Raw genomic sequence first — 27952 nt, 5'->3', positions numbered from 1 at the left:
TCACAAGTCCAAATTTATTAAATTGTGGAAACTCATCAAATACACAAGTGAAGAGCTTAAGCGTCTATGCAGACCATCCAAACCGTGTGGCCCACTGTACAGCAGTTACATACCGTAAAAGTAACACCAGATGGTATCAACCGTTTGATTTCACCGATCAAATTTGAACGCCATACCATTGGTAGCCGATTAGGTGCGACCCAACCTCACACAACAATGTGCCGATGTGACCATGGCCCACATTGATGTACATGTATTGCATACCGACGCAGCTGCATATGTGCTTGTGAGGTCATTTTAGTATATTATTCTAAAAGTGCAAGAGATTTAATTAACAAGTAGACCACACCACAAGAAATGGTTAGAGATTCAATTATCAAGTGGGCCACACACAAGAAATAATTATGATTGACTGTTACGAACTTCTTATAAGCGGCAAAAAGTTTTGGACAAGCTAATATTTTTATTTTAACCTTGTCAATGGGTTGGATGGGAAATAAACATTAGGTGGGCTAAGGAAGGTTTTTAATGGTGGGTGTTCAATCACCACTCTTTCTTATTGTGTGGTTCACCTGACGTTCTGATCTGCTTTATTTTTGTTCTCATAAGCTAAAATGAGCTGAAAAAACGGATGAACGGCATGGATATGCAATACATAAATCATGGTGGGCCCCATGGTCAAGGCCACACAATGTTGGTTGAAGCTGCGTTGATTCCCCGTACCATTTCCTTCAAAACCGCCAATTGGATTTCCATGATATTCCATTCACTTGAATATCTAGGCCCACTCCTTGAGTCCCAGAAATTTGGACGGTCCAGATTGATCGACCACATTTTTTTTCCTGGTGACAAACACATACCATACTCTTGCGTATCTCTTAATTACTTATTTAACAAATGAAAGAACACTTTAACAGAGATGCTAGTCGGGACTTCAGCTATTGGCTGAAAAGCATCCACGTGGCAGAGTCTTGTCCTCCAAAAATAGAAAGCGGTGGTAAAGGACAGATTTCCATGAAGCTAGCTTTGGAGGACGCATGGCAGTGAAGGCAGAGAAACCGAAGCAGCTTCTCACCTGCTCTTCCGACGTCCATGCATTCACTCGGCCTCTCTCCCTCTCTCCCTCTCTCTGAATTTTCTCCTCTCTCTTCGTGAAAAATTCATGTGACCCCAAAAGAATTGCATGGATTTTAGTGGGAAGAGGTATGTGAAATAACCCAACTTCTTGTTATTGATCAGAACCGTGTAAATGGTGGGCCACACCCCAAAAACATTCTAGATTAGAATATCCTAGCCATCAAACATCTGGCCTTTTTATTCCTGTTGTTCATGGGCCACTGATCAAAGAGTTAGAATTTCCAACTTGGGAGTTTTCTCTTTGTGCATCCACCATCCACGACGGGACCCATCGCAACGGCTTGGATCATCTAAATTTGGGCCCCACTTGTGCTAACTGGATGTATCAGGGCCTTATAATTTCTCAATCTTTAGTGGGTATTCTTTTTTTTGATGAAATTTGTTTCATTGCTTCATTTCCATGGATTAGGAGGCGACCCTTTTATTAGCTTCAGTTCTTATGGTGTTTTCTCTTGGAATTGTTTGTATATTTTCTTTTATTTGTAGAGAAATGACTGGATATCGTGCTCATAGTTGCATCTGGATATGTGGACAGTCTGATCAATTGATCTGAGTCGTTGTTAGATCTGTTCTGTTCTTTGTGGCGACCATGTGAAAAATTGATTGATTGGATGATCTTATCCATCTGGGAGCCTTCTTCTTCTTCTTCCTTTGGTAGCCATTGGTTTTCCTAATCATGGAATGGATGGTTAGGACCTCTGAATCATGTGTCCGTGTATAACTAGAACTATACCTTGTACTGATATTAGACCACTGAATCATTTCTCTATTTCTATTTTATATAAATTTAAATTATTGATTGTATGGTGCTTGGATTAACGTTAGCTTGCTACATGAACTGCATACGACAAATTGAAAAAAAAATAAAAATGAATTGAATTAGAAAAATTCAAGTGAAAGGATCCTGATAAGAAAGTGAATTGCTCTTCCTTTCTAGTTATGTTGCCTTGTTTTTCGGTTTTCGGATTCATTGAGTAGTGAGATTAAACTGTGGTTTTCGCTCTATTCACTGATTGAGTTTCTCGACTGATACGAATAATTGCATCTTGCAGTAGCTGACCCCAGATATCTGGGACAAGGCTATGGTGTTGATGATGAATTGCATTATAGAGTAACTAAGGTCAGGGATGGTGTTCTAGCACAGAAATTCTGTCTGTTGTAATTTGAGGCTGGATGATATCTGATTTTGTAGAGAAATTTGTTGTGTAGAATTCAAAGGACTAAAGAAAGTTAAGAATTGCGCTTGGCTTCACTTGGATTAGTTAGGTATATCAGAATTCAGGAATGTTATAAGTTGATTCTTTCTAAATCTTCTGAAAGATTTCTTTGAGATCATGAGATGACTTGATATGGAGGAACACAAGTTGGAAACAGATTGGCATCTGGACACTGGTGACAGAAAATGTGTCCTTAAGATCAGAAATGCATGATCTGATTTGGGTTCTCACAACAGGATTGGATGCCAAGGAGATGTGTGGCCCACTTCATCACCTGCTAAAGTAGACCAGGTGGGTCCCAGATATCATTACAATTAGATCTTGATGGGGTTTGTGATGAGATTTACACAGAACAATGTGGCGTTTCACACTGGATCTTTCTTTTTGTAGTTAAAGAAATTTGGGTTATGGATTCCTCAAGGATAAAAAGTAAAGGGCTATATCTTTTTTCTCTTTTTTAAGGGATAAGGGACTAAGGGCTATATCTTCCATCCAATTACAGTCAGATAAAGGAGACTAGCAGTTGTGAAATTGAGGATTTTCTATGGCTTGGGTTAGGGGAGCAATTTTGGCAGGTTGGGGGTTGACCTGAGCCCAATCTGAGGGACATGTGATGAGCTAATCTTAGATGCATGTATAATCACGTTAAAGAATGTTCAAATAAATACACCAATTAACTAACCGTTTCCAGTCAAAGAGATTAGGTAAACTTCAAAACAAAGATGGAGTCATTCCGTCAGGATCATGTCTCTTAGCATAAAATCACGTAAACAGTAAAAAGGGAGGACCTAAGGATATGAGAATATTCCAGATATAGCATGAGTCAGTCCACAGTCAAGTTTGGATCTGATTCTACTGACTAACCATCCCTCTTTTTCGTTCAAACTAGAAATGGGATATCCAGAGAGGAACGAAAGGGGTGAAGAATGAAAGGTTCGAGATGAAGAAAGTACAGGCCCTTTTGTCGTTAAAAGAAAAGAAGGGGGATGATTCTTATCTTTTCCTACACCTCGAAGATCTAGAAAGAAGGAAACCTGAAATCGGGGTGGAATCCTCAACTCCCAAGGGCTAATCCTGAAACTCTAATATTTTGAATAAAGAGGAAGAAAAGTGACAAATTTCTATTCATTCAATAATAATGAAAAAATGGTTTCTCACAACGTATATATAAGCCATGGAAAAAGTAAAAGTACACTAAAGCCCCTGAAAAAAGAAAAATAACAAAAAAAAAGAGACAAAAAGTAAAGAAAGTGCAATAAAGCCCCTGAAATAAGGAAAAGAACAAAAACGCCTAAAACTAAAACACCCGTATGGTAGGGTGTGAAATCCGACCCATGGATCTATGGTCAGGGTGCGGTTAGGCTGCTCCCGCACTCATAGCCAAGGTGTTCCGTAACGGTAACGGTAGCCGTAACGGCCACCACCTTTACCTTTACGATATGGGGCATAACGGCTGTTACGGCCCCTGTTACGGCCCCGTAACGGCCGTTACGGTTTCTCTTTTTTATTTTAATTTATTTATTGAAAAACCCTCCGATAAACCTGTATCTGCCATATAATGTTGATTAAAAAGTATGAAAAACCTGTATATGTCTCGTAATAGACCATTACGGGGCTATTATCTCCTTTATAAGGAATATAACATGCCCGTAACAGCAATTACAGGTCATTTTTTTCCATAACGGCTGTTACGGTTGTTATGACCCCGTAACGTGTAATGGTTGCCACCGTTACCTTTACGTAATAGCTTTTAAGGCCCTGTAACGGCCTTTACGGCACACCATGCTCATAGCGCGCCAGAAAATGGGTCCAATGGACCTAACGTCCATCCACATCAACTCCTCCACTCCGGTACTCTGTCGACGACGCCTCCTCCTCTGGTATACTCTAACTGGTGCACTGCTGATGTCTACATCACAATCCAACCAGAGGACTCAAACTGCAACCTGACCCAACTTGAGGTGCCCAACCCGAAGTCTTCTATACCCGACCCAACTTAACTCAAATTTGACCCAACTTCGAGGTGCCCAACTCGAAGTCTTCTATATCCGACCCGACTCAAATTTGCTAAACCCAAATCCACTCAAATTCAAACCCAACCCAAGAACCTTGACAACAACTCGAACTCAGGGCAGGTCAATCAGGTTCAGGTTAGATCTGTTAGACAGGTCACATGCCTTGTATACCTTGTATAGCTAGTATACCTTATATAGTTCATTTCCATAGGTAGAGGATTCTGGTTTTATTATTTACCTTGTATAGATGACTGTAATCTATATATATTCAACCCCTTAGGGTTGTCTCAAATACAGAAAACCTATTGTCTTCTCTCTGCTTTCACTATTTACATGGTATTAAAGCCATATTGATCCAAATCCGGCACCCCCTTCGTCACCGGCACCACCTCCTGCCAGATCCGGCCCCTGTCGCGTCGCATAGCCCCGTCTGACCGCCCCTGCAGCGTCACACAACTTGTCTGACCATCCTGTTGCTGTGTCCGACCACCCCTACTGCTGCGTCCGGCTGTCCCTGTCGTGTCCAACCACCCCTGTTGCTACTCCGGCCACCTCTGCTACGTTCGGCCACCCCTGTTGCTACTCCAGCCACATCTGCTTCGTCCGGCCACCCCTGTTGCTGCGTCCGGCCCTGCTATTGCTACAGTTGCTGTTGCCACCTCTGCTATGGTTATTGCTACTCTATTGCCGTCGCTGTGACCAACCCTTCTGCTGCAAGGTAAATCCTTCCTTCATTTAGTTTACATCAATTCAGATCTATGGATAAAGACGCCCCACGATGTAGTTTCGATGGTACCAACTACAATCTATGGGTCATCCACTTTTGAAGTTTCCTCCAGGGTTGTGATTTGTGAGGACTCATTGATGGATCTGTTACTGTCCCCCCTTCCACAGATATCGAAAAAATAGCTGAGTGGGAAATTAAAAATGGACGGATTATTACTTGGATTCTTGATTCGGTCGATCGGTTAATAGCTGTTGGCCTCACGCCCCATCGCACTGCTAAGGCAATGTGGGAACATCTTCAGACAATTTATCAACAGAGTGATGCAGCTCGATTATATCACCTGGAACAAGATCTGGTTCACCTTACTCAAGGTGACAAAAGTATTCAATCTTTTTACTCTACAATTGTTGCAATCTGGACGGAAATGGCTATGATGGATCCGGAATTTCCTTATGACTTTAAGATATTCCAAATAATGCGCGATAATGCGCAAGTTCGACAGTTTCTTATGAAGCTGCGTCCGGAATTTGAGCATTGTAGGGCTGCTCTCCTGAACCGTAGCCCAACTCATTCCTTGAATTCTGTTATTAATGATTTATTAGCTGAGGAACAACGACTGCAAGTTCTCTCTCTCACATCCCCGACTCAGGGACCATCTGATCTAGTACTCGCTGTATCCACATCTACACCACATTGTGGTTCGACTCCTTTAACTTGTCGCGGTTGCAACAAAGTGGGACATGTCGTCGCTTATTGCAAAGGTTGGTGCGCTTATTATTGACGGACTGGTCATGGTATTCAGGATTGTCGTCCATGTGCCTGTGCTTCCTCTTTCGGCCGTGAACGTGGTAGTTGAGGTCATGGTCGTGGTCGTGCTCTTTCTGCTACTTCTTCCTAGCCTTCTGTTAGTGATACTGCATGTCCCGCTTCTGCTGAAGGACCTTCCTTACCTTTGACTCCTGCGATGCTTTAGCAGATCATGGAGGCTCTTTCTACTGCCGATATGTCAGGTATATCCTCATCTTTTATATGGTTCTTTAACTCGGGTGCTTCCAATCATATGACTGGTGACGTATCACATCTTCGCGACGTTCGTCCCTATACTGAAACTCAGGCTATTTCTACTGCGGATAACACTAGACTACTAATTCAGTCCGTTAGTTCATTGATTTTCTCTCCCTCAGCCCATCGTCAATTCACCCTTCATGATGTGTTTCATGTCCCTAAACTCTCATCGAATTTAATTTCTATTGGTCAACTTACATCCAATAACTGCTTGTTCATATTTCTTCCAAACTGTTGTTTTGTGCAGGATCTGGCAACGGGGAAGGTACTTGGGAGGGGTAGGCAGCATGGTCGTCTATACGTGCTGGATTTTGACCCATTTGTGACTCCGGCTCGTTGTTTCTTTTCTCCATCTTCTTCAGATATTTGTTCGGCAAATAAAATGTGGAAACTCTGGCACTGTCGCCTGGGTCATCCACATTCAGATCGGATTCAATTATTTTCTTCTGGCATGTTAGGGAATATTTCTCTTAATAAAAGTAGTTTAGATTATTCTTGTTCTTCTTGTTGTCTTTCAAAAAGTAAGTGTATTCCCTTTCCTCTAAGTACTACCAATTCATCATCTATGTTTGAACTTATGCATACGGATGTCTGGGGTCCTTCACCAATTATGTTACTCTCTGGCTTAAAATATTATGTTATATTCATTGATGATTTCACCCGTTACCCCTGGATTTACTTTCTGCACTCACAGGTTTTTGAAAAATTCAAGATATTTCATTATATGGTGGACACTCAATTTCGGGTAAAAATTCAAACTCTCCGTTCTGACTCAGGGGGAGAATATCTCTCAACATCGTTTTGTACATATCTCCAGGATCATGGGATTATTCATCAGACCACCTGTTCTGATACTCCACAACAGAATAGGGTGGTTGAACGAAAAAATCGCCATATTGTTGAAACTGCCAACGCCCTGATGACAGCTATGAGTGTTCCTTATTCTTTCTGGGTAGAAGCTATGTTACATTCCATCTACTTGATTAACCGGATGCCAACCAAAGTTCTGAAAAGTAAATCTCCCTTCTTTGTTCTCACTGGCTTCCTTCCTACATATTCCACATTTCGTGTTTTTGGTTGTGTTTGTTATGTTCACCTGGCATCACGTGAACGTAACAAACTCTCCCCAAAATCAGTTAAATGTATGTGCTTGGGATTTGGTGAAACTCAGAAGGATTTTCGATGCTATGATCCGATTTCTCGTCGTCTTTGGGTATCATGACATGTTGTTTTTCTTAATCATATTGTCTTTCATTCATCTGTTCCTCCTCTGCCCGCACCTAACTCATGGTCTTACCACTTTTCCTGACATTCCTTTTGCCTCGAGTACACTCCCTCGTCCGTTGCAGGTTTACTCACGACAAACACGTACAAATCCATCTCCTATTGTTCCCCTTATTATACTTGTTGCCGATCCAGAATCTCCCTTGATACGTCATTCCACTCGTGTTCCTCGACAACCTGATCGCTTGATATGCTCTATGTCTGCCATGAATGTTACTCTGGATACTATCTCTATTTCTAATTCATACCCTCAGGCAACCACTCATGATTGTTGGAAGAAGGCAATGGCAGAAGAACTTGTAGCATTGGATGATAATCATATGTGGGACATTGTCACTCGACCCACTGACCAATAAATAATTTGTAGCAAATGGATTTATTCTGTCAAGTTGAAGTCTGACGGATCATTGGATCGATACAAGGCTCGGCTTGTTGCTTAGGGATACAAACAGGAACACGGAATTAATTATGATGAGACATTCGCTCCCGTGGCCAAGATGAAAACTGTTCGTACTCTTCTTACAATATCATTCGTTCGCTCTTGGCCACTCGCTCAGATGGATGTGCAAAATGCTTTTCTTCATGGAGACCTCCAAGAAACATTATATTTGAAACCTCCTCCTGACTCTTTGATCCATGACAATAAAGTATGTCGCCTAAAGAAAGCCCTGTACGGCCTCAAACAGGCACCTCGGGCATGGTTCCAACGCTTTCACGATGTTGTTACAAGTGCTGGCTTTACTCAAAGTGGTCATGACCCATCCTTATTTTTGCGCACCACTGCTCGTGGAATTGTCATTGTTCTTGTATATGTTGATGACCTACTCCTGACTGGTAGCGATGCTACTGACATCTCGACTTTAAAGGAAGTTCTGCAATCATCCTTCAAGATGAAAGACCTCGGCCATCTAACATACTTTCTTGGGCTTGAATTTTCACGTTCTCAACGTGGGATCCTGGTCAGTTAGCGTAAATATACCAAGGATCTTCTCGCCTTGGCCTCATTGACAGATCAGAAGACAGTTCATACTCCCTTAGAACTTAACGTTCCATATGGCTGTGACGATGGTGATCTCCTTGCGTAGCCCGCATTATACCGCTGTTTGGTTGGGAGTCTGGCTTACTTAACAATGACTCACCCTGATATTGCCTACGCTGTCCAAGTCGTCAGCTAGTTTGATTCTGCTTCTCGGACTCTTCATATGACTGTGGTGTTGCGCATCCTACGGTACCTACGTGGATCTCTAGATCAATCACTGTTCTTCTCCTCCACGGTGACTCTAGACCTTCGTGTTTATTCGGATGCTGATTGAGCCGGTTGCGCTCTCACGCGAAGATATACCACTGGCTACTGTGTTTTTCTCGGCACTTCTCTCATCTCTTAGAAGTGTAAGAAGCAGACCACTGTTTCCAAATCGAGCACGGAAGCTGAGTATCGGGCGATGTCAGCTGCTTGTAGTAAGCTTGTTTGGTTACGTGGACTTCTTTCCGACTTGGGCATTCATCTACAGAATCCTACTCCACTCCATGTAGATAATCTAAGTGCCATTCAAATTGCCTCTGACCCGGTTTTTCATGAACGGACGAAGCATATTAAAGTTGACTGTCACTTCATCTGCGAGAAGTTTCAGTTTGGGCTCATTTCTCTTCCACATGTCGCATCCCATGAATCAGATTGCAAACATTCTCACCAAGTCCCTCACTTCTGCACATCACTCATTTCTAGTTGGCAAACTATTACTTGTCGATGACTAGCATTAGTTTGAGGGGGGATGTTAGACAGGCCACATGCCTTGTATACCTTGTATACCTTATATAGTTCATTTCCATAGGTAGAGAATTCTGATTTTATTATTTACCTTGTATAGATGACTGTAATATCTATATATTCAACCCCTTAGGGTTGTCTCAAATACAGAAAACCTATTGTCTTTTCTCTGTTTTCACTGTTTACAGGATCGGGTTGACCCAAACCCAAGTTGCTGCCTCAGTTTCGATAGTTGTGAATGCCCCCTCCTTTTGATGTCCATGGATGTTGTGGCTACTTGTGTTATTATATGCAGTGATCTATGTATCAATAATGCAACCTATAAAACGGTTGATATTATTAGTATCACACCCTATTGGTATGAAACACATGGGGGATAACAAACTTTGCAAAATATTGAGGATATTATTGATAATATTGGCTGATAAATGCCGATATATCACAATATCAACAATATTGTGAGATATTGGCTAAACCCTTTAGTAAGAATGCATTGTATCGTTGATACATGCGATATTATTATCGATATTACTGCATGTATTGAAGATAACAACATAATTCAGAAAATAAATTTTTAAAAAAGAAAAGAAAAGAAAAGAAGTTAAAAATCCTCAATCTTTTCAAAATTTTTTTGGGGAAATCTCTTCTTAAGGGTGTTCTCCCAACAAATCAGAAAAGTCAAGGAATACATTTGGTTCTTATTAGTTTTTGGTTGTATTGTTTGTGTTGTATTACTTGTATTACGTGACATTTTAATGATATGAACCCATTCTGGATAGAATTGCATCACTCATGGCCAACAAGGCATGGTTCATCGTAAACAATGGAAAACTACTATGCATGGTTTCTTTTTTGTAATCTTTTTAATCTTAAGTTTGTAATCATGTGTCTTTTAACAACTCATGAAGTTTCACTGAATACTTCCGCCATTTCCTAATGTTTCCCAATGTTTCTCTCAGACAATGATACATTTCCCAGCATCTGTGAAATTATCGATGATATTGATAGATGTTTTAGTATCTGAGGGGTGCGAACTGTGCGATACATATAATGATAACGATACATAAAGACTGCCTATGATTGAGTTCTTGTTAGTGGGTGGGCTATTGCTGTTAGACAAGCCACATGCCTTGTATAACCGATTCTATAGATAGACGATGTATAAGTAGATGATTTTGTATTTATCATTTTACCTTGTATAGTCTTTGTAAAGCTCTATATATTCAACCCTTTAGGGTTGTCTCAAATACACAGAAAACCAAAAGGAGAATCATTTTTCTATAAGCCTTCATTGTTTTCTCCTTATTTACATGGTATCAGAGCGATACCGATCCTAATCCGGCATCTCCTTCATCACCGGCCCTGCCCTGTCAGATCCGGCTCCTCCTCTGTCAAATCCGGCCTTGTCCTGTCAGATCCGGCCCTCCTCTTTCAGATCCGGCCCTGCCCTGCTATCCTGCTGCGTCAACAACCCTCGTCTAGCCATCCCCAGGCACGTCCGATCTTCTCCAGGCCTGTCTGCATGCCCCTGTGCACGCCCCTGCCCACGCATGCCCCTGCGCACGACCCTATGCACGCACCTGCGCACGTCCCTACACACGCCCCTGTACACGACCCTGAGCACGCCTTTGCGCACATCCCTGCTGCATCCGATCCCTCCTACAGCACCTCATGCTACACCTACTGCTGCACATCCTGTTGTCTTTGTCTGTTGATCTGTTGTTGTCTATTGTTCTGATCTATTGTTGTCTCTGTCTTTTGCTAGTTGTTGTTTTGATCTATGGCTGCAAGGTACTTTCTTCTTTGGCATAGTTCTTATCTCTTCTTATCTATGGACAAACTCCTATATAGAGGCCCCATGATGTAGTTTCAATGGCACCAACTACAATCTATGGGCCATCCACTTTCAGAGTTTTCTCAAGGGTCGTAGTTTGTGAGGACTGATTAATGGATCTGTTACTGTCCCTGCTTCTACCGATGCTGACAAAGTGGCTGATTGGGAAATGAAAAATGGACAGATTATTACCGAGATTCTCGATTCGGTCGATCGATCAATAGTTGTTGGCTTCACACCACATCGCATTGTTAAGGCAATGTGGGAGCACCTCTGGACAATATATCAACAGAGTAATGCGGCTAGGTTATATCGCCTGGAACAAGATCTGGTTCACCTTACTTAGGGTGACAAAAGTATTCAAACATTCCACTCTATAATGGTTACAATTTGGACAGAGATGGCTATGATGGATCCAGAATTCTCAAATGACTTTAAAATATTCCAAACAATGCGCGAGAGTACGCAAGTTAGACAGTTTCTTATGAAACTGCGTCCGGAATTTGAGCATTGCAGGGCTGCTCTCCTAAACCGTAGCCCAACTCCTTCAATGAATTCGGCTATTAATGATTTATTAGCTGAGGAACAACAACTGCAGGTCCTCTCTCAGGGGACATCTCAGGGACCATCTGACCTGACACTTGTTGTATCCACCTCTGCACCAAACCGTGGTTTCACTCCTTTAACTTGTCGTGGCTGTAACAAAGTGGGACATGTTGTCTCTTAGTGCAAAGATTGGTGCACTTATTGTCGAAGGACTAGTCATGGTATTCAGGACTATCTTTCACGTGCCTATGCATCCTCATTCGGCCATGGACGTGGTGGTCAAGGTCGTAGCCATGGTCGTGCTCTTTCTGCTACTTCTGCGACTACTTCTTCCGAGTCTTCTGTTAGTAATACTGCATCCACTAGTTCTGTTAGTGATATGCATCCATTAGTTTTATTAGTGATACTACATCCAGTGGTTCCTCACCTTTGACTCCTGCGATGCTCCAGTAGATCGTGCAGGCCCTTTCTGCGGCCGGTATGTTAGGTATAACCTCATCTTCTCCATGGTTCTTCAATTCGAGTGCTTCCAATCATATGACTAGTGATGTATCACATCTTTGCGATATTCGTCCCTACACTGGAAATTAAGTTATTTCTACTGCGAATGGCACTAAACTACCTATTCAATCCGTTGGTTCATTGACTTTCTCTCCTTCTGCCCATCTCCAATTTACCCTTCGTGATGTGTTTCATATCGCTAAACTCTCCTCAAATTTAATTTTTGTTGGTCAACTTACATCCAATAACCGCTTAGTCATATTTCTTCCGAATTGTTGTTTTGTGCAGGATCTGACAACGGAGAAGGTATTTGGGAAGGGTAGGCGGCGTGGATGTTTGTACGTGCTGGACTTTCACCCATCCGTTACTCCAGCTCGTTGTTTCTTCTCTCCATCTTCCTCAGATATTTGTTCGGCAAATAAAATGTGGAAACTTTGGCACTTTCGCCTGGGTCATCTACATTCTGATCGTTTGATTCAGCTCTTTTCTTCTAGCATGTTAGGGAATATTTCTTTTAATGTAAGTAATTTGGATTATTCTTATTCTTCTTGTTGCGTTTCAAAAAGTAAGTGTCTTCCCTTTCCTCTAAGTACTACAAAATCATCATATATGTTTGAACTAGTACATATGGATGTCAGAGGCCCTTCACCAATTATATCTCTTTCTGGACTACGATATTATGTTATATTCATTGATGATTTCACACGTTACACCTGGATTTACTTTCTGCACTCTAAGTCATAGGTTTTTGAAAAATTCAAAATATTTCATTATATGGTAGACACTCAATTTCGAGTAAAAATTCAAACTCTTTACTCTGACTCAGGGGGAGTATCTCTCAACAAATTTTCGTACATATCTTTAGGGTCATGTGATTACTCGTCAGACCACCTGTTTTGATATTCCACAACAGAATGGGGTGGCTGAACGAAAAAATTGCCATATTGTTGAAACTAGCAATACCTTAATGACAGCTATAAGTGTTCCTTGTTCCTTCTGGGCGGAAGCTATGATGCATTCAATCTTCTTGATTAATCGGTTGCCAACCATAGTTCTGAACAGTAAATCTCCCTACTTTGTTCTCACCGGTTCACTTCCTACACAGTCTATATTTTGTGTTTTTGGTTGTGTATGTTATGTTCATCTGGCATCACGTGAACGTGACAAACTTTTCCCAAAATTAGTCAAATGTATATACTTGGGATTTAGAGAAACTCACAAGGGTTTTCGTTGCTATGATCCGCTCTCATCGTGTACCGGTATCACGACATGTTGTTTTTCTTGAGTATATTGCCTTTCATTCATCTGTTCCTCCTTCGCTCACACCAGACTCTTCTTGTCTTACTGTTTTTCCTGACATTTCGGTTGCCTCGAGTACACCTCCTTGTCCATTGCAGGTTTATTCACGACGACCATGTACAGATCCATCACTACTCTCCCTACTGTACCTGTTATCGATCCAGATCTTATCTTGGTACGTCATTCCACTCGTGTACATCGACAGCCTAATCGCTTGATATACTCTATGTCTGCCATGAATACTACCCTGGATACTGTATCTATTCCTACTTCATACCATCAGGCAGCCAGTCATGATTGTTGGAAGAAGGCTATGGCAGAAGAACTTGAAGCATTGGATGATAACCATACGTGGGACATTGTCACTCGACCTACTAACCAACAATTAATTGGCAGTAAATGGATTTATTCTGTAAAGCTCAAGTCTGACAAATCATTGGATCGATACAAAGCTCAGCTTGTCGCTCAGGGATACAAACAGGAACACAGAATTGATTATGATGACATTCGCTCTTGTAGCCAAGATGAAAACTGTTCGCACTATTCTGGCAGTATTATTAGTTCGCTCTTGGCCACTCACTCAGATGGACGTGAAAACTGCTTTTCTTCATGGAGACCTCTAAGAAACAATATATTTGAAACCTCCTCCTGGATTTTTAATCCCTGCCAATAAGGTCCATCGCCTGAAGAAAGCTCTATATGGCCTCAAACAGGCCCCTCGGGCATGGTTCCAATGCTTTCATGATGTTGTTATAGGAGTTGCCTTTACTCAAAGTGGTCATGATCCATCCTTATTCTTGCACAGCACTGAGCGTGGAATCGTCATTGTTCTCGTATATGTTGGCGACTTACTTCTGACTGGTAACGATGTTATTGACATTTCGGCATTAAAGGAAGTTCTGAAGTCATCCTTCAGGAGAAAGGACCTGGGACATCTGACATACTTTCTTGGACTTGAATCTTTGCGTTCTATACGTAGAATCCTGGTTAGCCAACATAAATATACCAAGGATCTTCTCGCCTTGGCCTCATTGACGGATTAGAAGACAGTTCAGATTCCCTTGGAACTTAATGTTCAATATGGCTGTGACGATGGCGATCTCCTTGCGGAACCCACATTGTACCGCCGTTTGGTTGGGAGTCTGGTTTACTTAACAATGACTCGCCCTGATATTGCCTACGCGGTCCAAGTTGTCACCCAATTTGTTTCTGCTCCTCGGACTCTTCATATGACTGCAGTATTGCGCATCTTACGGTACCTACATAGAACTCTGGATCAATCTCTGTTCTTCTCCTCCACGGCCACTCTGGACCTTCGTGCTTTTTCAGATGCTGACTGGGCCGGTTGTACTCTCATACGCGCAGATCTACCATTGATTACTGTGTTTTTCTCGGCACTTCTCTCATCTCTTGGAAGTGTAAGAAGCAGGCAACTGTTTTTAAATCAAGCACGAAAGCCGAGTATAGAGCAATGTCAACTGCTTGTAGTGAGCTTATCTGGTTACGTAGACTTCTTTCCGACTTGAGCGTTCATCTACAAGATCCTACTCCACTCCGTGTAGATAATCTGAGTGTAATTCAGATTGCCTCTAATCTGGTTTTCTATGAACAGACAAAGTATATTGAAGTTGACTGTCACTTCATTCACGAGAAGTTTCAGTCTCGGCTCATTTCTGTTCCACACGTCACATCCCATGATCATATCGCAGACATTCTCATGAAGTCCCTCACTTCTGCACGTCACTCATTATTACTTGGCAAACTATTACTTGTCGATGACCAGCATCAGTTTGAGAGGGGATGTTAGACAGGCCTTATGCCTTGTATAGCCGATTCTATAGATAGACGATGTATAAGTAGAGGATTTTGTATTTATCATTTTACCTTGTATGGTCGTTGTAAAGCTCTATATATTCAACCCTTTAGGGTTGTCTTAAATACACAGAAAACCAAAAGGAGAATCATTTTCCTAGAAGCCTTTATCGTTTTCTCCTTGTTTACAATTACAACTTTCTTTTGCTAGTATCTCGTTGTTTCTTCTTCTTTCTTTTTTTTCCTGTGAATGTTGGTGAGAAGGTATAATGAGGGCTCGTTCACTTACCGACAATAGGGCCTTACGGAAACATGAATTGTAAAGCCAACCTGAAGTAGCTGGGATAAGGCTATGATGATGGTGGTGATGTTGATGATGATTGGTGAATATGTTATCTAAGTTGATTGGCTTGATTGTACGTTGGATATGTGTTGAACCGACTGAGCATCATGATCTAACAATCTTGTTCACTTCATGCTTGCTACTAGTGTGTTGGCATTTGGCTTCAATCATTCCAAGTGTTCTCTTATGTATATGGCCCCTTTTTTTGGAGGACAAGCAATAGGTTAGGTAGGATGCCCGAACTTGGCACTAAATAATAGACACAGACGCCAGTGTGCGTAGATCTTAAAATCATCCTCGGTGACAGAAAGGAGGGCTTGGGAAATTTATCGTGGAGAATGAACTCAGTGAAAAAACAATGAAGGCTATTGCCATTCTTGAAAATAATGTGGCCGTTTGCCTTCTTTTGTTTTTGCTAGTAGCACCCATGTTTTCATGCCTACCATAAGTAATATGAACTTGTACCAATCCCCAACTCGTTTGCATTTGATGAGCAGTTGAAGTCTTCCCTGGATTTTTCCATGCTTTCACTGAACATCTGATTTTCTTCATCTCTATCCGTATTGTGATCATCCTCCTCTTTCAAACTTGCTTTATTGATTAGTTTTCTCGTGCCATTATTTGCTCTTGCTCATGCTTCTTGAGGAACTGCCCTCATATAAGGAAGTTTTCTATTGAGCTGACAATTTAAAGTTCAAAATATTATATTCTGAGTTGAGATCACACAGCTGAAGTTGATTCAAACATGTTGAAATTTGAAACTATATTTTATTTATTTTTGTGCCAGAAAATTCAGAAAAAAAAAATGAATCAACTGAATACAATGTGAAACAATAGAAAATGCTTGAAAAGCTCAAAGAAAGAATTTGTTTATTTAGGGATGTTTTAGCGGAAAGACATTGTTTACTATCATTGAGCTGTTGCATTGGAATGACCTGTTGTGTTATTTCATAATACATGATTATCTTAAAAAGAGGTTTAAGAAATAAAATAGAAATGACTAAGATACCCACACTTACTTACATTTTATGCACACATCTCTTACCCTTACATAAACCATACATGCATAGATGCACAAGGGATGCACTACTAATGCAGGGGCATTTTCACACTGGGCTCGAGTGGGGTCGCTTGTGGGATGCAGGGGCACACTCGGGGTGGGTGCGGCCCACGGGGGAGGTCTCGTGTTCGAGACTCCTCATCAGGGGTGATTAATGCGCATTTCACATCGGGCTTGAGTGGGGTAGCCCGTGAGATGTGGGGACACACTTGGGGTGGGCAGCCCATGTGATTTGGGTCCCACGAAGGGGGTTCGGCCGAGGTCCTAAACCCATGAGATGTGGGGCCTGGGCTATGAATTGGTGTGATCTAAACCTAAAATCTAGCATATCATATTTAATTTTCCATGTCCTGCATCAAATTGGTATCAAAGCCTAGGGTTCTTGTAGGGGAATTCATTACATGTTTAGGGTTTGGTTGTTTATGTCCATTACGCATCAATTCTTATCATATATGGCTGTTTAGAGGTCCATAAACCCTGAAATAAGCTACTGAAATTTTTTGTTATCCCCTTATTTGAATTATTTTAGAAATTAACTTAGTTTTCTATTTCTAGGTTTAGAAACTTTCCTTTTCTGTTTTTTTATAAACTAATTTTTTAGAAACTTTCTTAATCTGTTTTTAGAAATTAATTTCCTTTCTTTTTTCTTTTTTAGAAACTAATTTACTTTCCTTTTTCTTTTTTAGAAACTAACTTACTTCTATTTTTAGCAACTTTCCTTTTTTCTTTTTCTGTAGAAACTAGGTTGTTTTTTTTAGAAACTTCTGTAATTTGTTTTTTTTTTAGAAGCTTTCCTAATTTGTTTCTTTAGAAACTTTCCTTTTTCGTTTTTTAGAAACTAGGTCGATTCTTTTAAAAAAATAAAAAATAAAAAAAATAAAAAAATCTCTTATATTTTGACAACTATATTGCTAAATTTTGGTTGGCACCCTACACTAAACATGGAATAATTGCAAGAGTCACTAAACAAGTTGTCCCAGAAGTTGGAGTTTATGATTAAGCGCTTGGAAATGGACCAATGCTTTGAGCAGCTTGATGAACGCATTGCCCGACTAAAGACCATCTCCAAGACAAACCCCACCATTGGGGTAGATGTCCAATCTCAGGCAAGTGGCCTGAAGGAGAGACCGATGAATGGAGTTGGCCAAGGAATCAGTTATGGGCGTGCACCTGTGTACCCACCCCATGAGGGACATCAAGACCACTATTTTGAGGGGTACAACATGTGCAGCCTTGTGACTGGAGAGAGTGCACCAAATGTTAGTGTAGAGTTACCCACTGAGGTCATTCCAGTAGTGGATGAGTTTCGTGATGTTTGTACTAATGATCTACCGGATGAGTCCCCTAGGAGGGATATAGAGCATACTAGGACATGGGACGCCGTACTACCCATAGCCGAGTTTGCATACAATAGTTCTGCCAATAGGTCCACAGGTCTAAGTCCTTTTGAAGTCGTTACTGGTTATAAGCCTAGGAAACCTATTGAACTTATCCCCATGTCATTGTCCCATAGGCCATCAGAGTCTGCAGAGTCTTTTGCGCATCACATACATTCATTGCATCAAGAAATCAGGTGAAAGATCACTACTAGTAATGAGCATTACAAATTTTCTGCAGACCTACATAGATATTTCAAAGAGTTCAATATTGGGGACTCTGTGATGGTCTGTATCAGGCCCGAGCGGTACCCTCCAGGGGCCGTTCGTAAGTTACACGCGCGTAGCGCTGGGCCCTTCAAAATTATAAAGCGAAACGGTCTCAATGCATATGAGGTAGATCTTCCACCTTCCATGGGAATTAGTTCCACATTCAATGTGGAGAATCTAGTTGCTTTTCAGGGACCCACTGATACTTTGTCCGGCCCTTCACCCACCCATCCTAATGTCCCAACCTTACCCTTTGATCCAAGGCCTCTTCCCGACCTTTCATCACAGCCTCTACCTCCCATACCTAGCCTTCACACATCCAGAGAGGAAATAGAGGATATCCTGGACCATGAGATAATTTCCACGTCGGATGACGATATCCTGGACCATGAGATAATTTCCACGTCGGATGACGGGTTTCAGAAATACCTAGTTAAATGGAAGTCACGCCCAGCTTCGGACAGCTCGTGGCTCACTGAGGAGCTTCAGAGACTTGATCCCGACATCCTAGAGCGGTTCAGGAGGACATCGTGCACACGCACACCCGCACAACACCACCCCTACGCACGTACGTACGCAGAAGGAGGACCCCACCATCGATCTGGCTCGATGACGACGTCCAGGGAGGGCCTCCTAGCTAAAAGACAAGTTTTGGTTCAGAAAAGTGGGCCCGGTAGTCAAGAAAAGCCCATCATGGGATCTCATGATTGTGGCCCACTCATCGGATTGATTTCATATTTGCTTATTATTATTATTTAGAACATTGTGAACGCTTTAGGGCCTGTTTGGCTGTGTGAATTATGGTGGATTACATGGGATGGAATTACGGCCATCCCATCATTTATGAGCTGCAGTGGATTGTCGGTTGCATATGGTGTACACCTCTATCCCATGCACCACCGGTGAAGTGTTTGGGAATGGGGTTGTTTGGATTTCCCATGGGATTCAACTGGATATCCGAAACGGCCTCCCTCCCTGCAACTTCACCCACTGGGACCTTATCGCTCCCCCTCTCCCTCTCGTCTGTCGATCTCTGATCCAAGGATTCTGGATTTTTCGGTAATTTCAACGCTGACGTCGGGTTTCTGCACCGAGGATTTGGTTTCTGGAGGATGCGAAATCGTCTGAATCAAATTTCGTTCCTTTAAAAGTTTTTGGGCATCAGATTCAGGGTAGATGGAGCAAAGCCTTCAACCGGTAGCTGCATGGTCGATTTCCGGGCTGGTGCTTGATTTCCTGCTGAAGAAGCTCGCCCGTCAATTGGATTTCATGGCTTTCTACAGCAGCGTGGCGTCGACTCCAGTTGTCAGTTCATGGCCTGTGTCGCCCCTGCTGCTGACTCTCTGCCCTCCATTGCCGTCTATTGCTGCTGTGTGAGTTTCTTCTCAATTTGCATTCTCTCCAATTCGGGTCTGTTGAGAAGATAAGCTGAAATCCCATCTCGCAGGCTCCGAACGACGTTTTGGGGAAGAGGATCGGTGCGGCTCGAGGGATTGAATGACTGTAGCTGGCGTCAATCCCGCCAACTCCATCGCACATGCCTATCCATCTTAATACGCCAAGAGACGGACGCCATCCAAACACTTCTTCATTCGTCACATCAGGGATTAGAGAATCCCATCCACCGTAATACCGATTAAGCCAACTGCCCAAACTGGCCCTTAGATTTCTCTGTTTGGTTTTTATTTTAGTTTACTTCATCGCCAAGTAATAGGTTGCGCACATGGTCCGAGTTTTGGGGTATAGGATTTTCCCTATAAATAGGCACCCCTTGTAGTTCTTTCGATTCATTGAAGTTAATAAAAAAATTCCTTCTTTATTTTTCTGCTCTCTTCGTGAGTTGTGGAAGAATTCAAAAGTGGGTGCGAAGCCCTCCCTTTTCGAAGGGCTAACTACCGTGGTGCGAAGCCACATCGATCCCAATTCATCCCCATCTTCCATCATCTTTTTTTCCATCTTCCCCCACCATCTGTACTTCGAATTTGTCCTTTTGTTGCATCAGATTTCTTCATTACAGCAGGTTTCCAGATTTCGGCCCGCAGGTGAGCTGAAACTTCGGCGGAGCACTACGCACAAACCGTACATTGGATCGAGCTGAGATTTGGGGGTTTTGGAGTCCATCCCTAGCCGACCAGGGCCAAGGTGGCCTTTTTCTAAATAGTGGGCCCCACACGTGCGGCCTGGATCACACGCACTTCCATCTAGGCCATTGTTGCTGTCCACACGCGGGATCATCTTTTGGCTCAGGTTTTTATCCTCTTTTATCCTCTCATAGCTGTTTTTCATGAATCCTAACCCTAGATTACATGATCCCTAATTGATTTGCCCCTTTTTATCACCTTAAGATTCCTTGAATTGAAATTAGGGAATCCCTTGGATTAGGGACTGATTTTTATGCATGAGTAGTTGATTTTATTTCCCTTTGACATCGTTTGGTTTATAATTTTTATTAGTCTAGTCCTAGCCTGTGTCGGCTTGGACCCGCATTGATTCCCCTTTTAATTGTATGTTTGGATTTTTATGTGGGACGTGGAATTTGTGTGATTGTTTTTGAATTGGTAGGATCTAAGCCTGAAATCTTGCATATCATATTTAATTTTCCATGTCCTGCATCAAATTTGGTATCAGAGCAGGAGGTCTCGTGTTCGAGACTCCTCACCGGGGGTGATTAATGCAGGGGCATTTTCACACTGGGCTCGAGTGGGGTCGCTTGTGGGATGTAGGGGCACACTCAGGGTGGGTGCGGCCCATGGGGGAGGTCTCGTGTTCGAGACTCCTCACCAGGGGTGATTAATGCGCATTTCACATCGGACTCGAGTGGGGTAGCCCGTGAGATGCGGGGACACACTCGGGGTGGGCGGCCCATGTGATTTGGGTCCCACGAAGGGGATTCGGCCGAGGTCCTAAACTCATGAGATATGGGGCCTAGGCTATGAGATAAAGGGATTAATTCGCCATACTCTAACAGTTTGAGCTTTTAGAGCAGGTGGTTAATTGTCCTGCATCAACTACCCCTCAAATTAACACTAGTGGGTCAGTAAGTGTCAATGAATGCATTTTGTGTTGAAGTTAATGCTTTAGTAAAGATATCAATAGTTTGTATTGTGGTTAATGCATGTAAAGTGGGACGATGCCCTTTCGGCATTGCTCTCAAATGAAGTGGCAGTCCGAAGCACTAGATTATATGTATAATCTTTATCCTTCTTGTGTCGTGACAAAGAGAGTTGTAGAGAGGACATATGAACTCCCAAATCAATAAGAAGCATGTGCTAATCCAAATTATCTCACTTCAACGCTAAACATGACCAAGGTTTCACGTATCGTCCAATACCAATACGTATAGGGTACTGGTATCGTCCATGAAAGATACATGGTTGATATGGGGCGCTATGACGAATGATTTGATGCACAAATAGCAATTTGCAAACCATGGATAGGAAACGATATTTATCTTTGGCACTTGATTTTTGCCATTGTATCTTATCTCTTTCTCAGCCATGAAACACGCTAAATAACCCTAACCTTACATGCAAAGATGCACATGAGATAGTATCACTTCTAGCAACATAAGCACCTCTACTTGTTGGTTTTTATGATGTGTTGACACTTCTTAACATGACACGACACTTCAAAAGGTGTAGGGACAAAGTGTCCCAAGATATTAAACAAAAGCACCATAATTTGGACATTTTAAGCAAGGCATCTAGGCATATGGTTGTCGATTTTTTTTAAAAATCTTTTTCAAATTATTATGTAAATTTCTCGTCTAGCCAAAGACATTCCACTCCTTGCCCTTAAGCTTACCTCTGGGATCTTGGTGCTGAAGAAAAATAATCACAGAGGCTCCCTCTCACACTCTTATGTTTTAGTTCAAATTTTATTTTACGTACCATGGTACACATAACAAAAATCACAAATCTTGTTGTTCATTTTGCATTTTCGTTCTTTTTCTAAGATTATAAATTTTAATGAGGACAAGTGATATTGATTATAATGTTTATCATTCGCCCCTCCTGCATCATCCGGCCGCCCCTGTTGCGTCGTCCGGCCATCCCTGCTGCGTCCGGTCACTGTCCCTACGCATCCGACCGCCTGCATCATCCGACCGCCCCTCCTGCATCATTCGTCCGCCCCTGCTGTGTCGTCCGGTCATCCCTGCTGCGTCCGGTCACTGTTCCTGCACATCCGACCGCCCCTGCGTCATCCGGCTGCCCCTGCTGCGTCGTCTGGCGATCCCTCTGCTTCAGATCTGCTCGTCCTGTCCTAGATCTGCTCATCCGAACCCTGCTACTGTTCGAACCCGTTGCTGCTCCAGATCTGCTGTCCGAATACTGTTGCTGTTCGAACCTATTACTGCTGCTGTTGTTCCATCCTGTTCCAGATCTGCTTGTCTGAATCCTATCTCTGTTCAAATCTGTTGTTGTTACTGTGTTATTCGGCCAGATCCAGAAACTACAATTGCTTGGGTATCTCCTGCTGTATGGTACATCTTACACCTTCTGCTGCAACTCTTTGAGTACTTTAAATTACTTTAGAACAATGGACAAAAACTCATCACGTACAGAGGCCCTACGTTGTAGTTTTGATGGTACCAACTATTCTCCATGGGCCATCCATTTCTAGAACTTCCTCAAGGGTCGTGGGTTGTGGGGACTCATTGATGGATCTATTTCTATCCCCACTTCCACAGATGCCGAAAAATTAGCTGATTGGGACATGAACAATGGACGAATTATTACCTGGATTCTCGATTCGGTCGATTGGTCCATTGTTATTGGCCTCACACCTCATCGCACTGCTAAGGCAATGTGGGAGCCCCTGCAGACAATTTATCAACAGAGTAGTGCGGCCCGGTTATACCGCCTGGAACAGGATCTCATTAACCTTACTCAGGATGATGACAGTATTCAATCATTCTACTCCAAAATTGTCACTATTTGGACAGAGATGGCTATGATGGATCCAACATTTTCTCATGACTTTAAGATATTCCAATCTATGCGCGAGAGCGCAAGTACGACAATTTCTTATGAAGCTGCGTCCGGAATTTGAGCATTGTCGGGCTGCTCTCTTGAACTGTAGCCTTCCTCCTTCATTGAATTCGGTTATTAATGATTTATTGGCTGAGGAACAATGACTGAAGGTTCTCTCTCTTCCTTCCTCAACTCCGGGGTCATCTGATATGGTGCTTGTTGTGTCTACTACGACACCAACATGTGGTTCCACTCATTTGACTTGTCGCGGCTGCAACAAGGTGGGTCATGTTGTCGCTCAATGCAAAGAATAGTGCGCTTATTGTCGACGGACTGGTCATGGTATTCAGGACTGCCGTACACGTGCCTATGCATCTTCTTTAGGCCGTGGCCGTGGTGGTCATGCTCGTGCTCGTGCTCTTTCTGCTACTACTACCGTGCTCTTTCTGCTATTTCTTCCGAGCCGTCTGTTAGTAGTTCTCCACCTACTGTTTCTGCTGAAGGTATTTCATCTCCGTTGACTCCTGTGATGCTCCAACAAATCGTTCAGGCCCTTTCTGCGGCCAGTATGTCAGGTATATCCTCATCTCCTACATGGTTCTTTGATTCGGGTGCTTCAAATCATATGACCGGTGCTGTATCCCATCTTCGTGACATTCATCCCTACACCGGCAATCAGGCTATTTCTACTGCGGATGGCACTAGCCTACCTATTCAGTCCGTTGGTTCATTGACTTTCTCTCCTTCTGCTCATCGTCAATTCACTCTTCGTGATGTGTTTCATGTCCCTAACCTCTCCTCCAATTTAATTTCAGTTGGTCAACTCACATCCAATAACTGCTTAGTCATATTTCTTCCCAACTGTTGTTTTGTGCAGGATCTGGCAACGGGGAAGGTACTTGGGAAGGGTAGGCGGCATGGTCGTCTGTACGTGCTGGACTTTGATCCATCTGTCACTCCGGCTCGTTGTTTCTTTTCTCCATCTTCATCAGATATTACTTCAGCAAATAAATTGTGGAAATTGTGGCACTTTCGCCTGGGTCATCCTCATTCTGATCGGTTACTTCAGTTAATTTCATCTGGCATGTTAGGGAATATTTCTCTTAATAAAAATGATTTGGATTATTCTTGTTCTTCCTGTTGTCTTTCAAAAAGCAAGTGTATTCCCTTTTCTTTAAGTATTACAAAATCATCTTCTATGTTTGAACTTGTGCATACGGATGTCTGGGGTCCTTCACCAATTATGTCTCTCTCTGGATTACGATACTATGTTATATTCATTGATGATTTCACACGGTACACTTGGATTTACTTTCTTCAATCAAAGTCACAGGTTTTTGAAAAATTCAAGTTATTTCACTCTATGGTGAAGACTCAGTTTCAGGCTGCAGTTCAAACTCTCCGCTCTGACTCAGGGGGGGAATATCTCTCAACCGAATTTCGTACATTTCTTCAAAGTCATGGGATTATTCATCAGACCACCTGTTCTGATACTCCACAACAGAACGGGGTGGCTGAACGGAAAAATCGTCATATTGTTGAAACTGCCAACACCCTGATGACAGCTATAGGTGTTCCTCGTTCCTTCTAGGCGGAAGCCATGTTACATTCAGTCTACTTGATTAACCGGATGCCAACCAAAGTTCTACACAGTAAATCTCCCTACTTTGTTCTCACCGGCTTACCTCCTGCATATTCCACATTCCGTGTTTTTGGTTGTATCTGTTATGTTCACCTGGCTTCACGTGAACGTAATAAACTATCTCCAAAATCAGTCAAATGTATGTACTTGGGATTTGGGGAAACTCAAAAGGGTTTTCGATGTTATGATCTTGTTTCTCGTCGTGTTCGGGTTTCACGACATGTTGTTTTTCTTGAACATATTGCATTTCATTCCTCTCCTCCTCCTCCGCACACTCCAAACTCTTCTGGTCTAACCACCTTTCCTGAAATTCCGTTTGCCTCGAGTACTCTCCCTTGTCCGTTACAGGTTTACTCAGGTCGACCACGTACAGATCCACCACTTATTACTCAACTTGAACCTCCTGTACTTGTTGCGGATCCCGAACCTACCTCGATACGTCGTTCTGCTCGTGAACATCGAGCGCCTGATCGCTTAATATGCTCTATGTCTGCCATGAATGCTACTCTGGATAATGTTTCTATTCCTACTTCATATTCTCAGGCATTGAATGATAACCATACATGGCTCATGATTGTTGGAAGAAGGCTATGGCAGAAGAACTTGCGGCATTGAATGATAACCATACATGGGACATTATCACTCGACCTGTTGACCAATAGCTAATTGGTAGCAAATGGATTTATTCTGTCAAGCTCAAGTCTGATGGATCATTGGATCGATACAAGGCTTGACTTGTCGCTCAGGGATACAAACAGGAATACGGAATTGATTACGATGAGACTTTCACTCCTGTGGCCAAGATGAAAACTGTCCGTATTCTTCTGGCTATATCTTCTGTTCGCTCATGGCCACTCTCTCAGATGGATGTGAAAAATGCCTTTTTTCATGGAGACCTCCAAGAAACCGTATATTTGAAACCTCCTCCTGGCTCTTTAATTCCCGACAATAAGGTATATCGCCTAAAGAAAGCCCTATACGGCCTCAAACAGGCACCGCGGGCACGGTTCCAACGCTTTTACGATGTTGTTACGGGTGCTGGCTTTACTCAAAGTGGTCATGACCCATTCTTATTTTTGTGCACCACTGCTCACGGCATTGTTATTATTTTGGTTTATGTTGATGACCTCCTACTGACTGGTAGCGATGTTACTGGCATTTCGGCTTTAAAGGAAGTTTTGCAAGCATCCTTCAAGATGAAAGACCTCGACCATCTAACATACTTTCTTAGACTTGAATTTTCGCGTTCTAACCGTGGAATTCTGGTCAACCAGCGTAAATATACCAAGGATCTTCTCGCCTTGGCATCATTGACGGATCAGAAGACGGTTCAGACTCATTTAGAACTTAACGTTCATTATAGCCGTGACGATGGTGATCTACTTGCACAACTCGATTTATACCGCCGTCTGGTTGGGAGTCTGGTTTACTTAACTATGACTCGCCCTAATATTGCCTACGCTGTCCAAGTCGTCAGTCAGTTTGTTTCTGCTCCTCAGACTCTTTATATGACTGCGGTGTTGCGCACCCTACAGTACCTTCGTGGCACTCTAGATCGATCTCTGTTCTTCTCCTCCACGGCCACTCTGGATCTTCGTGCTTATTCGGATGCTGATTGGGCTGGATGCGCTCTCACATGAAGATCTACCACTTGCTACTGTGTTTTTCTTGGCACTTCTCTTATCTCTTGGAAGTGTAAGAAGCATGCCACTGTTTCCAAATCGAGTACAGAAGCCAAGTATCGGGCGATGTCAGCTGCGTGTAGTGAGCTCGTCTGGTTACGTGGACTTCCTTCAGACTTGGGCTTTCCTCTACAGAATCCCACTCCACTCCATATCGATAATCTCAGTGCAATTCAGATTGCTTCTAACCCGGTTTTTCATGAACAGACGAAGCATATTGAAGTTGACTGTCATTTTATCCGCGAGAAATTTCAGTCTGGGCTCATTTCTCTTCCACATGTGGCATCCCATAATCAGATTACTGACATTCTCACCAAGTCCCTCACGTCTGCACGTCACTCTTTTCTCGTTGACAAACTATTACTTGTTGATGACCAGCATTAGTTTGAGGGGAGATGTTAGACAGCTCACATACGTTGTATATCCATACCTTATATATCTTGTTTCTATAGATAGAAAATTCTGCGTTTATTCTTTCCTTGTATAGATGATTGTAATATCTATATATTCAACCCCATTGGGTTGTCTCGAATACACAGAAAAGCTTCTACATCTCTTTGCTTTCAATATAAACTACCATTTGTTAAGAGGATTATTGTGTGATTTGATGTTCTATTAATTGATTTTTTGGTAGTTTGATTTTTTTTCTTAGAAATAAGTGAATATTCTTTCTGAATTTTCTTTATAAATTCTGAAAAAGAATAACAACATTAATTATTCCATATTTTAAATCCTCCCAATACCAAAGTACTTCATAAATTTCCATTGATTTTTTGTTTTCATCATTTATGTCGTTATTTGCTTTTTATGAATTCATGTTTCAATTGGTAAAATATGCTTTGCAGAGTTGAACCCAAATACTTGGGACAAGGTTATGATGACGATTGATTGATTGATTTACTTGTTAAAAAATTACTTATGTGCGTGCGGAATTGTCTTTGTGCCTAGATTTGGAGTTTGTTGTATCCAGCACTTAAGACACTTGACAAGCAAAGCCAAGCCAAATATTGCAAACTTGGAAACTTGCCCATTTTTAAATTGGTTTATAATCAAAATTTTACTTCATAAAAATATTTGACTCCATAATATTTATGTAGAATCATAGACTAAAGAAAGAAGAAGAGAAAAGAAGAAAAGAGAGAGAAGAGAAAGTTGAGAGGAGAGGAACAAGAGTTAGGGTTGGATGTCCTCACTTTTCCTCGTATTAATAATAAAAACCAATAAGTATAAAAAAATACCATCACTATTAATGTTCATATTCCAAACAAATCCTAATCCATGTAAATAGTAAACATAAAAGAGAAAGAAGCTAGGTAGGCCATACGGTGGGACGGCCCACATGTACATCTATTAGTTGAGTCGTACATCTACATGGCCCACGTCCTCATGCGTTGACACTGG

The 27952-nt window shown here is 42.2% G+C and overlaps 1 protein-coding gene across 10 annotated transcripts in view; it reads left to right on the top strand.

Annotated features, from left to right (window-relative positions):
• The first annotated feature begins 1024 nt into the window (after nucleotides 1-1024).
• Nucleotides 1025-27952, top strand: part of LOC131232693 (uncharacterized) — a 45315-nt gene continuing 18387 nt past the window's right edge. For 6 of the 10 annotated variants that reach the window (XM_058229107.1, XM_058229112.1, XM_058229111.1 and 3 more), the window contains exon 1: nucleotides 1026-1203. The gene's annotated coding sequence lies outside the window, so the exon portion shown is untranslated. Of the gene's footprint in view, nucleotides 1204-1228; nucleotides 1491-27952 lie in introns of those variants that run through there. The other 4 variants (XR_009164909.1, XR_009164908.1, XM_058229108.1 and 1 more) reach the window with 2 other exon arrangements.

Source organism: Magnolia sinica, chromosome 18, assembly GCF_029962835.1.
Source record: "Magnolia sinica isolate HGM2019 chromosome 18, MsV1, whole genome shotgun sequence".
In the NCBI taxonomy this organism is placed as follows: Eukaryota; Viridiplantae; Streptophyta; class Magnoliopsida; order Magnoliales; family Magnoliaceae; genus Magnolia; species Magnolia sinica.
The sequence above is the reverse complement of the archived record's forward strand: the minus strand, read 5'-3'. Positions and strand labels throughout refer to the sequence as shown.